A 12,797-nucleotide genomic window follows, 5' to 3' on the forward strand; every position below is an offset into this window, starting at 1 on the left:
AAACTGACCTCCTAAATTATGTTGTTTGTCCTCGGACAATATGCTTGTCCATGCAGAGAGACAGCAGAAAGCAGGCTCATCCTGACTTGGTGTTTTTCTAGCCTACTGAAATATTGGGCTTCAGTATTCTGTACTGGTCAGAGCTTGGAGGGAATGGGGTGCTGAGAGGCAGGAGGTGATATGCTGAGTGAGCAGTGAGGTGCCAGGCCCCGTCTTGTAAGTAATGTCCATTACAAGCCAAAGGTATTCCGGAGGTTTCTCTGGTTCCAGCATTTCTTTTGAAGAGTTGTAATAGTGAGGCTCAGGCAGACGAAACACCATCTCCCTGTTTCCAGGCCAATAGAAATGGAGAGTGAAAAGGCACAAATGCAGACTACCTCGCCTCAACGTTACCCTAACTACAAGCAGCCAGCTAAAGCCAAGTCCTCCAGGTAAACAGGAGGGCCAGTGAACTCACTTTTTCCTTGGAACCACTTGATTCTTTGGAGAATAGTGGCTAAAGGTTCAGGAGGCTCTGAGGAGCATGGGGCAGTGTGTTCTCTTTCTCTTACAGTGCAAGCACCTCTCCACAAGCATGGAAGATGAATGTGTCCTGGTGTACCTGGAATTCTGTATGTGTGTTACATGACATGAAAATCACTTTTTCCGTGATTACATTCTTTCTCACAAAATGTAAACTTCACAAAGTCAGAAACGTAGCATTCTTCACGATCTCATTTTCAGGAACTAAAATACTCCTGGGACAACATGCATACCTGATGGCTACTTACTAGATGAATGGGAACACACACATGTGTGCCAACATGAACACCTTTGTGGGCTTATCTGAAGAGCCTTTGAAAACTAAAGACCTTAGTAAATCTTTTTTAATGTGCAAATTCTAACAGTGACATCTAACCAAGATAATTGCTGCTCTGACCATACCATAATTTTCCCATTCTCCTTCAGCTAATTATAAAATGATTTGTTGCAACAGAGAAAAGGCATATAATGCAGGGGAGGCATAAAGATTGAACATAAACATGTCCTAATTGCAAAGCTTGTGTGCAGACACAAAGGAAACACATATGATCTTAGATAAGCTGGACCCCAGAGAACCAAGCTCTGTCAAACACAGTGTAGCTACATTTTCCTTGGTCTGGATCCTTTCAGAAGAAGTCGTTAATTCCAAGACCTTTAATCATTCCAGAAACAATTTACTGGAGCAAAATATCAGTTATGATTGATTCTCACCCAAAGTACATATTTCAGAGAAGCAAGCTTTTCTTATGCACACAAAATTAAACTCCTGGGACTTGAGGGAAAGTGGATAAATTGGAAGAAGTGTTTAGAATACCATGAGATCTTAGATTTTATAAGAAGTCCAACCTGCCCCTAGAGATGTCGGAGGTGTGGCTGCTGCATCATATGTGTGTCAGTAGGTGGCAGAGAAGAAAGAGGCTATGTCTATGCTCAGTATTCTGACCTATGAACATATGAGTGATTAGAAGCTTAACATCTCCTGAAAAAAGGGAATCTAAGACCACCACCAGTCTGGTGCCAGGAGACCCAGTCAGGGAGATATTCTAAGTTGACCACTAATCCAGCACCATGCAGGCCTGGGTTGGGGTGGGGGGAGGCAACCTTGCTCAAGATGACTCCTGCCCAGGGCCTAATTTACAATTGGGGCACAGAACTCCTGAGACCACTCCTGAGATGATCTAAGACACTCAGAGACTCCAGGAGCCACTAAGTACAGCAAGTAAGTAGTGAATAAATAGAAGAGAAAGAAAAACAGAAGGAGGTGGCACTTCAGAGGCAGAACTGACTCGAGGGTAGTGAGGAACAGCCTGATGTGAGTAGCCAGAGATGCCACCTAGGGTCATAGTGAGGTCCTGGCCAGTGCTGCCACCAAAAGCCATGTCTGAGTCCATGCCCCTGCAGCAGCAGGGGTCTGTTACCACCAAAGGCCAGATTAGATGTTTCTGGTCTGGCCTGCCACCAAGGGAAATGTTGATATCTGAGGACTGTGCAGAACTGGCCCTAGCTCTCACCTGGACACTGTGGGAGAGATGACCATAGAGTTGTGAGACCAGGAGAACTGACCCCACCCCTAGCTAGCTGCAGTATTTGGGAAGAGTGCCCCCTACCCTACTTTGCTCATTGTGGGAGTTGTGTGTACGGTGGCCTCAAGGATACTAGCATGGGTAAGCTTGTCCTAGCACTTGTCTCTTGTGGTGGTATGGAGATGCCCTCGTCCCCTGTCATCCCTCACCACCTGTGTCAGGTGGGATACCTGGCCCTGAGGTCATGAGAGCAGGAGAGCTGGCCCTGCCCCAACCAGCTGCAACACTGGGGATAACAGAGCCCTCACCTTACCTGGTCAGCATAGCAAAGCTGACCAGTTTGTGGGGGTTACAGATAAGCCAACCCCAAGGGTGTGAGTGTGAGAGCCAGCCCTGCCTTTTATCTACTGTATGGTGGCATTGACAAAGAAGAAACCTCCTCCCTGCTCTTTTGCCCTCACATCCACAGTGGGCAGGAGAGCTGTCCTTGACCCTCACCTGCAGCGGCATGTAGGAGAGCAGGCCCTGTGCCTCATGTGCACAGCACAGTAGAGCTTACTCTGATGGCAGGGGTTCAGGTGAGCTATCCACAGAGGTGTGAATGTGGAAGAGCTTGTCCTGCTGTTTGTCCTGTGACAGCATGGGTGAGGAAGAGATGCTCTCCCCCAACCCAGCTCCTTGCCACCTATGACAGGTGACAAAGTTGGTTCTGGATGTAGGAGTTGCAAGTGAGCCAGACCTGAGGCCCTGCCTCTTGTCTGCTACATGGTGTTAGGGAGAGAAACCTTTCTCCGCTCATTCACCATCTGTGGGAGACAAGAAAGCTGGCCCCAGAATTATGAGAGTGGGAGAACTAGACATGTCCCTCAATGGCTGCAACACTCAGGAGAGCAGGCCCTGTACTTCACTTGGGCAGCAGGGTAGAGCTGGCCCTGGTTGTGAGGGTTGCAGGTTAGACTGCCTCCTAGGGTGTGAGAACATGAGAGCCAGTGGACTGGCCATCTTTGATACCTCTCAGACTCAGATCCATGGCTTTGAATTGTCCCACCCCAACATCTACCCCATCAATAAACTGCTGGAGTGCATGCAGAGGCTGGTCCTACAGATCCAAAACTAGAATCTCTGTGACATAGGGCAACAACAGGATATCCAAAAAGAGTCTTAGTGAGGATCCAATATTGATAGAATAGCAGAAGCCAGAGGCCCCATATCAGCCCAAGGAGTCATTGCAATGAACAGTTGCAAGCAAATAAGTGTGGACAAAAGGGAATACTGTAGGACACACTATGACACATGAAATTTTTTTCCTCCATTGGGGGAGGTTGCAAAGTAGAGGTTGGGTACAAGTGGAAGGGGAAATGAGTGGAACTGACATGCATGTTGAGAAAAAATAAGTCAAAGAAGTTTCTGTGTGTGCATATGAGTGTGCACAACAGTACATGCAGGCAAAGGGACTTATGTGTGCAAATGCCCAGGCATGTGTGTTTATCTGGATGTGGAAGCCAGGGATTAACCTCTGTGTCATTCTTCAGAATTGTCCACCTTGATTTTTTTCCTTTGTGTAGATGTGTTTGTGTGTTTGTTTGTGTGTGTGTGTGTGTGTGTGTGTGTGTGTGTGTGTGTGAGAGAGAGAGAGAGAGAGAGAGAGAGAGAGAGAGAGAGAGAGAGAGAGAGAGATTATATTTTAATTACATCTCTCCTTTCCCTTTCCTCCCTCCAAATCCTCCCATATACCCCTGGATTCTCTCCTTCAAATTCGTGCTGTCTTTCCTTTTCTCTAATTGTTATCCTGTGAATAGTAGTATAAATGTATATACACATGTGTTCCTAAATATAACCTATTCAGTCTGTAAAACTTTACTTGTATGCACAAAGCTGATAATTTCATACAGGGCAACCAATTAGTGTTCTCTTCCCAGGGGAAGACCACCTCTCCCACTCTCTGGCTTTCTCAGTTGCCTAGTTCTTTGTGTAAGGTTGAGGCCATAGGCTTTTCCTCTGCCCACTTTGCCATGTCTGTTGTTGGTGTCCTTGTTTAGCTCATGCTGAGGTGGACATGTTGGTGCAACTTTATGTATATAGTTTCTGATGTTAGTAAAAAACAAATCTCAAATCTCACAGCAAACTCCTTGATCCTCTGGCTTTTACAATCTTTCTGGACCCTATTCCACAATGTTCCCTGAGCCTTAGGTGTGGGCACATTTTGTATGTGTATCCACTGTATGTGTAGTCCACTACTCTGAATTTTGATTGGATGTGGTTTTCTGTAATGGTCATCATCTGTTGCAAAGAGAAGTTTCCTTGTTGGGGGATGAAGACTAATCTGTGAGGGCAAACTTTATAGATTATTGTTAAGGATTATGCTGGTTTAGTAAGTTAGTGGCTATATATATCCCCTTCAATAACCATGACTTCATTAGCACTGAGTATGTGACTAGGTATTGAGTACTAGATATGGTTTTCCCATTGTTGAGAGAGCCTGAAGTCCAATTAGAGACGAGTTGGTTACCACCAAGGTATGAGTGCCAATACTGAACCATTAACATTGTTGGGCCGTGCTTGACATTGATGTGGTTCACAGCCATCATGTGTGGGTAGGAGTGGGGTTTCCTCGGTCCTTTGAAAGCTTACACAGAGCTTTCTAGTTCTATGAAAGCTAGTTTTGAGAAAAAGGGCATTCAGGTTAGATCCAGCCAAGGAGCTTCTGTTTCTGGAGAGCATGGTGTCTTTAGCAATAGCACCTTACCTTCTGCCTCTGAGGGTAACCAGAGGTGGCAGCAATGGACAGTGCACCTTGAGAGCCCTGAGCAACAACTCAAAAGAAGGCTTCATGTGTCTGCTGTTGGGATTTTGGAGGGAGCACTGTCATCCCAGATGAAAAGGATTCCATTAAATTTTTAAGTGTGTCAATACACACTTGGTATACATACATTCATGAATGTTATAGGGGTGGGGTTTGCTGTTTTGTTTTGTTCTTGTTAATAGTTGACTATTAACTTGTGGCTTTTCCAGATGTTCTTATGTTATTTTTATCCATCATTCTTCTGCATTTATTCCTCCCCCTTTCCTAAAATGTGCCCTTCTCACACTCCTCCTGACAGGTCCCTTTGTATCCCAACATTCCCCTTTACCCTCCATCCATATTCTTCTGTATCAACCTTGAATGTTGACACAGGTCTCTCTCTGGCCTGTACCTCCCTGATAGGTTGGCTCAGTGGCCCTGGCACTGGGTTTGCAAGTATGTATCACCATACCAACTTTGTATGTCAATTTGAGCCTCAAACACAAGATCTAATGCCTGAAAGACAACACTGTACAGATGGAACTGATATCCAGAATCCATAAGAGCAGGTTCTTTTCCACTGTGAGTATTGAAAATCTCCCTTTTTCTAGTGGCTATACCTGAAGAGGATACAACGGTCAAAATCCACTTTATCTGCATGGTTTCTGTGCAGACTGGAGGCTCATCAAGCTTCCTCTGGCCACCGATTTTCCTGTTTCATCACTAAATGTTTCAACCATATATCGTTTAAGTAAATGGTATCTCCTAATGTTCACTTTTCCTGAACCATTGAACAGTGTGTATTTTGCCAATTAACATCAGCTTTGGTTCAAATGTGTCAAGAGGCCACAAGTGATAGAAAATAAAATCTATGCTAGGAGGGAGGCTGCACACTTAGTCTTTGGAATAAGTGCTCTCCAAGTACCCTGCATTCAGCAACTGATTGTCCTCATGGGATGAGTACCTGCATTTGTCTGTGGATGGAACAGTTCTTAGGGTGTCTTGTACAGGTGTGTGTGTGTGTGTGTGTGTGTGTGTGTGTGTCTGTGTCTGTGTCTGTGTCTGTGTCTGTGTCTGTGTCTTGCATGCATACTTGCTTAGCATACTTGGCTAAGTCACATGTGCTTTGAGTCCTGTTTTGTCACCTACATATAGAAGAAAAACACATACTGTCTGCTTACTTTATGCCACAGTGGTGACACTGGGTAGATTAAACTCCTCTGAACTTTAGTTTACCCAGCTGCAAAACAGGAAAAATAACATCTTACCTTATAAGGTAATTGTAAAAACAAGATAATCTCTCTAAAGATCTGAGCACAGTCTCTGGTACATGATAGACATTTTATAAATAGTTAATGTGATGGATTACATGTGTATTGTGTACAGAAGATTACAATCATTAATGTCTTCTACTTAGTGACAGCCCAGAATGGAAAATTTGGAAGGATGTGAGTAAGGGGAAGTCTGAATAGATATGGCTGGCATGATATCAAGAAGTTTTTAATTCCACTGAAATTCAGTTTGCTCTGTAACAGCCCACGGTGAGGTACAGTGGGGAGAAAACCCTGGGGTTGTCTTCCCACACATGCAGTAGAACACCAAGTATCTGACAGGTCAGTCACTACCAAGTGGGGTAGGTTAGCACCTAGACCACAGTCAGAATTCTGTGTACCAGGTCAGGGCTTCTGTGTAAGCTGATGTCTGTCATCTGGCTCCATCTGCAGCCTTTGTTCATTAGTACACTCCACCAAGACTACTGCTTATTAGATGTCAGGGAAAGAACACAGGGGAAGGATGCAGTGCCCAGTATAGCTTGAACTCTGCAGGAAGGAGTAACAAGGCCCCTTCTGCATTTCCAGGGCCTCAGCTGTGCTCCTAGCTAGAAGGCCTGTCTGCAGAAGGTTTTTTGCTGGCTTCTGCAGTTATTGTCAAATAAGTTTCAAGGAAAAGAAATTCTCTCCAGATTTCCTCTAGATTAGAAGGAATTATATTCCTTTGCAACCCAATTTTCTGTGCTGATTTCAGAGTCAATATCCCTTTTAAATCTCAGGGGAACCCCCTCCTCCGTGTGTGTGTGTGTGTGTGTGTGTGTGTGTGTGTGTGTGTATAGAGCTCTAATGAAACTCTGGTACATGAGTGCAGCTGCGAGCAAGATGGGGACACAAAGCCTTTGCTGCTTTGCAGACTACTCGGATAGAGCCACTAATTAGAGTGCTCATCGTCTCTCGTTAATAGAAATTGTTGTCTTGATAAAGAAAAATTTTAAGGTTGAATTTGTGTAGTAGCCATTTATAACAACATAAAGTGGTAACAGTGCTGCAATGATTTTTAAAGCCATTTATTATCTTTTCAATTAAAATAAAATATGCTAAGGTCCTGGAGAGATGGCTCAACAAGCATGAGGACAGAGAACAGATTTCTAAAAGCCTCATAAAATCCAGATTGATCCAATGACTGCCTGTAACCTTATCACTCTGCAGACAGAGACAAATATCCACAAAGCAAGCTGGCTTACTAGGAGCTGAAGTGGCAAGCTGCAAGTCCAGTGAGAGACCCTGCTTCAGTGTATAAGCTAGAGAGCAGCCTCAGTGTATAAGCTAGAAGGTAGCCAAGGAAGACACTTGAAATCAACCTCAAAGTTTCACACGCATGCACATGCATGCACTCATGTATACACAGGTGCATATACTACACACATATGCATTCGCCTGCACTCTGTCATGCATGTATAAGCATGAATACTATACATACACACATGCACACATGACCATACATGCACACATATGCACATATGTGTGCACAATATGCACATATGCACACATGCATACATACACACAAACACATGGACATACATAAACATGCACACATTCATGCATACAACAAATGCACATATGCACACACATGCACACGTGAGCATATGCACACATGCATACACACATGCACAGGCACACACACACATGAAATGTAAACAGATAAACTCTCACTTATAAAGACATTGCTATTTGCAGTCAGTGTGCTACATGGCTTATGTCTGCACTTGTTTACTCTCCTCATGAGACTTCACCTATGCTTGTAAACCCACAAACCTACAGGGGAGACTTCTGCATTCTGCATCCAGGATTTGGCCATAGGTCAGTTTCCCTTAAATGCTCATCCTTAATCACCTTGTGTTGGAAACAAAGTTACCCAGGGAAGTATGTAGGCTAACCATGAGGACCTAATATTTACATATCAGACCCCTGCAATCCAGAGATTTCATGGTGACCCACCCTCAGGTTTCCAGAGAAATGTAAACTAAGTTTTCTGGCAGCCTGAAAACTTCAATCTATACTGAAAAGAGGCTCCTATCATTGGGCATCAGCTATGCCCATGAATGTGGACCACTCACTAGTTCCTTCCCGGTGGGAAAGCTGTGGTTCCAATACTACCCTCTGCTTCCCTGTCAAGCCTGCTGATGCTTTATATGGAAAGGGCTCACATTGGGTCCCTACGGTTGTTGTGCCTTCTCTGTCAGCTTAGAGCCTGTCTTCTGAGCCCTTATCCATGCTAACCTTAGTCCTGGCAGAGCTGCATGCTCTTCATCCTACTGCCTCAGCACCACAGTGAACGGCAATCAGATCTTTCAGTGAAACCATGGCAACCAAAAGGATTAATTTCTGCCTTGTCTCTGTAGCTCAGTCTTGTTATCTCTCCAAAGTCCAAAAGATACACACACACACACACACACCCTCCACCACCACCACCACCACTGCATCACAGCATAAAATAACATAATAACATTCTAGGATCCAAATATGACCTAAAATACATAGATAAGAAGGGGCTTGGCACCAGAGAATCTGGTACCAGGCCATGCATGTAGTGAACAATAATTAGCGTACTCTACAGAAAGATTCACTGCCAGTGGCTTGTTGTTTCTTGGTGCTTTCTTAAATAAGATGTCTTCTTGTGCTGGAGAAAATTACATCTAATAAAGAAAAATATTCTGGTTTTTTTTACAGTGTCTTGTTTTATGCATAATTGTCTACACTGTCTGTCTGAGTGAACTTCTCTTTACCCTGTTTTATGTACAATCAAAACTGCCCCTCTGCCACAGCTGATCCCACAGCCCCACAGTGGCTTCAGTGATACATAGTGCCCTTATTCCTCCCTGGAGCATTGTGATGCTGCAGGTAATGAGTGAGAAGCAGACTCTTGGGGCCTCTGTGGCTCACCAGGAGAGTGCACTCCACACCTTGAGAAAGATATTTCTCTGCTTACAAGTTGATGACTAAGGTGCAAAATAGTGGCTCCCATCTGATCCCTATAAAAACAGTGACATTCTTGAAAGCTAAGCACTCTGTAAAACCACCATTAGCTGCATGGAGGTTTGTATGTGTAAAGGCCTTGCTCAGCTGTGTGCTTCTGTTTTGATAACACTCTCTGCACTAGCTGAGCATTCTTTCTCTGACACTGAGCCCTATACTAAAGCCAGGAACTGTACCTGCTGTTGACTCAGAAAATGAGAGAGAGAGAGAGAGAGAGAGAGAGAGAGAGAGAGAGAGAGAGAATGAATCATGGCAAATACTTCTGTTAGTACAAAAGTCTATTACAGAAGCCTCCTGAGGTGGCAGGGGTTGAATCTGCCTGTTTTCCAGACTGGTGAACAGAAGTCATTGGTACAAAGGCTCTAGTGGTGGCCCAACTCTTGCTTCAAATATTCTACTGTAGTAGTTTCAAATGCAGCAGAGTGTTAGCAAGTGAAAAGCCAAGACACAGCATCTTCTCTCTCCATCTCAATTAGATCCTGACCAAAACCTGACTTTTAACCTCTTTAAGCTCCTTTTAGCACCAGGAATAGCATCTGTCGCACAGATGTTGGGGGAGGGGAATGTGTTAATAGATGTTATATACTAAGAATTTATAATATTTCCAATCTTAATTAATTTAACAGTAATAAGTTTTGCTACAACAGATACAGAATAAATAATTGCTGATCTCTTGAGTCAACAGACCATAAAAAGTCTAGAATAGATTTAATTGAGATAGTCAATTTGACTATTACTCAACAAGATTTTCTAAACTATTGCTTCTTCCTATTTTAAAAATAGTGGCGAGTTGTCATGTGTTTATACATAAAAGGGAGATTATCATTTTGAATAGTTTTTGTATGTGCTAAAAATGTATGCCTATAATTTGACACAAATCATTCCAGGATTGAAGTATACTTTTCTTTCTTAAAACAATTGTTATCTCTTGATTTGTAAGTTTGTAATATAAACTTTACCTCAGTCAGAATTGTTATGATGCGCATGTCCACTGTTTTAATTGTGAATATTAATACTCGGTTACTTTCTAGGTAGGCTGACTGTATTTGTATAGTTCTCACAACTCAGGAGCTCCATCTTTGCTTCTGTGTGGCAAATGCACTCCCCTAAGCTCCAGAAGTTTACTTAAAACTCCTACTGAGTCCCAGGCATTGTTTCACACTCCTGTCTAAGCAGTGACATATTCGCACCCCTGCCCATGCTTGCTTGATTGTTTATGCCACGGCCTTAATCATCTCTCAAAACCTACAAATTAGGGACTTTGAGCTACATTTCACAAATGAGACACAGGGGCTCAGAGTTTCCTTAACTTCTGCTCCTCCCACAGCTGAATGAGGCAAGAGAGAGGTTTGATTCTGGTTGAGTTGAGTCCTTTGTAACTAAGGACTTTCTGACACCCAGGAACTACCCAAGGTCTCATCTGCCACAGATCTGGGCACTGGCATCCCTACTCCCAGAACTTTGATTCACCCTGGTTTCTCATTGTTTTTTTCTTTTGTTTTTTGTTTTGTTTTGTGTTATTCCCAGGCATACATGTGACCTCTAGATTTTTATGATCAACAAAATTATCTCACTATCTGAGAACACTCTTTTCAATGAATACTCCCAGATCTGGTTATGATTTGATTTAGCTGTCGGAAGATCTTGCAGAACATATTGGCTCAGAACCAAAACCCAGGGCCTGGAGAATCAGCCTGCTCATGGGATGAACACATACTTGGATTGTTCAACAAGCTGAACCTCAAAAATATTTTCTTTGAAAGACTGACTTTATGGCTCCTGCCACATGAGGGTTTTGTGGATTCACTGATTTTTCATTACCCTATCAGAAAAAGAGAGTCTACAAACAGTGGCAAACCAAACACATGAATAGGTAAAATATGAATGCATGCTGGAGCGTGTGCACTTGCGCGCGCACGCACACACACACACACACACACACACACACACACACACAGAGAATGCACACAAATACACACACATTCCCCATACATATACATTGCATATGAACACATACATACATACACATAAATATACATACCCCATACAATTCATGCATTCATACATATTCATGCATGTGTACACACACACACACACACATGCACACACATAACACATTTTTTCTTCTGAGCTAGCATCTCCCATGGACCCTGCACATGGGTTCCTGGCTATGTTGCACTGGGACTCAGCGTTTACTTTCATAATTATTTTCAGTATATTCAATTATAGGAATTAGTGCTATCTTTTTGCTACTGTGAAAAATTTGTGATGACCAAGTTCTATAGTGGAAATAAAACATGGCTGATTCCTTGGGCCAAAGTCCCTCAAAAATGCAAGTCCTCCTAATATTTGAGTTCTGCCTCACTAGCAACAGTCCCTAAAGATCTTCTGCTATTGTTTAGATTACCAGCAACAGTGCTGGCCTTTGTATAACAATTTTCATTATCACCAACACATGCTACCTGAAAACACTTTCTTTTTTTTTTTCTTCATGAAAAAAAAAAAGGTTAAAGGGTGGAAATCTAGAGTAAAAGTATAGCAGTGATTTTTAACACTATGCAGTTTGTTAGACACTTACAAGAGGGTTGCATTGGTAAGTAGGACCTAATGATTCAGGCAGTCCGATCGTGTATGTGTTTCATGTGTGTGTGCACAGTGTATGGGTGTCTTATTCTCGTTTCCTGTTGCTGTGATAAAGTTCTGAAGAAAAAACAGCTTAAGAGATAAGGGGTTTATTTGGCCCACAATTCCATAGTACAGACCATGAAGATGAAGTGAAGGTGGTAAGAATTTGAAGGAGCTATATACATCACATTCACAGTCAAGAATAGGAGAGCTATAAATTAATGCATGCCTGTTAGTGCTCAGCTCAGTATCTCTACTATTATACCATTCAGGATCCCCTGTCTAGGGAATGATACTACCCACAGTGGGCATGTCTTATCACCTCAATTATGTAATTAAGACCATTCCATCAGACACACATATAAGCAACTTAATCTAGACAATCCCTTACGAAGACTCCCTTCTCAGCTGTTTCAAGTTTGAGTCAAGTGGACTACACTTACTGCCACAATGGGTATATGTATAAATGCCTACTTTTTACTCGGAAACATAAAAGCAGGCATGGCTAGGTAGCTAGCAGTCATGCTATATGCTTGCAAATTATGAGATTTAATCCTTAAAATGACAAGCAGGGATAATTTGGAATTGTCCTATGACTTATGTTCTTAGTACATACTAAGAAAAATTTGACTGACCACTCTGTAACCACCCCTATCAGAAAACTACATGTGTGCAGGTTCTAGCACTTTTTAGCATGTTAGTCATCTAGTAAGTTTCATCATTTTAGCAGAAGAAAAGTCTTCAAACTTTACTGCCTGAAAATTCCAAGACAGGTCCTGAACCTTGGCATGGTAAATGTGATGCTGTAAACCAAATAGAAATATCTCCTGAATCTTAGCTCAGTATAGGAGACAGCCTAACAGCAAACACATCACAAGGATCTGTCAGCCTCAGACACGAGGTTTTATTGATTATTCTTCAGTCAGGGAAGTTGCACATCAGAGTCCCACTGAGTACGTGTTGCATGCTTGCTGATTGTCTTTATGTATGATTAATGCACACAATGTTTTTCTTTTCTTTCCTTTTCCCTTTTTGTAG

At 42.8% G+C, this 12,797-nt stretch overlaps 1 protein-coding gene and 1 non-coding gene across 4 annotated transcripts in view; both read left to right on the forward strand.

The window, feature by feature from the left end:
• Negr1 (neuronal growth regulator 1) overlaps positions 1 to 12,797 on the forward strand; it is a 754,675-nt gene that overhangs the window by 647,772 nt on the left and 94,106 nt on the right. The gene's annotated exons all lie outside the window — the stretch shown is intronic.
• Gm24373 lies at positions 1,368 to 1,499 on the forward strand. The gene has a single exon (XR_003954803.1). It is a non-coding gene; the product is annotated as a small nucleolar RNA SNORA17 (small nucleolar RNA).

Source organism: Mus musculus, chromosome 3, assembly GCF_000001635.26.
Source record: "Mus musculus strain C57BL/6J chromosome 3, GRCm38.p6 C57BL/6J".
Classification (NCBI taxonomy): domain Eukaryota; kingdom Metazoa; phylum Chordata; class Mammalia; order Rodentia; family Muridae; genus Mus; species Mus musculus.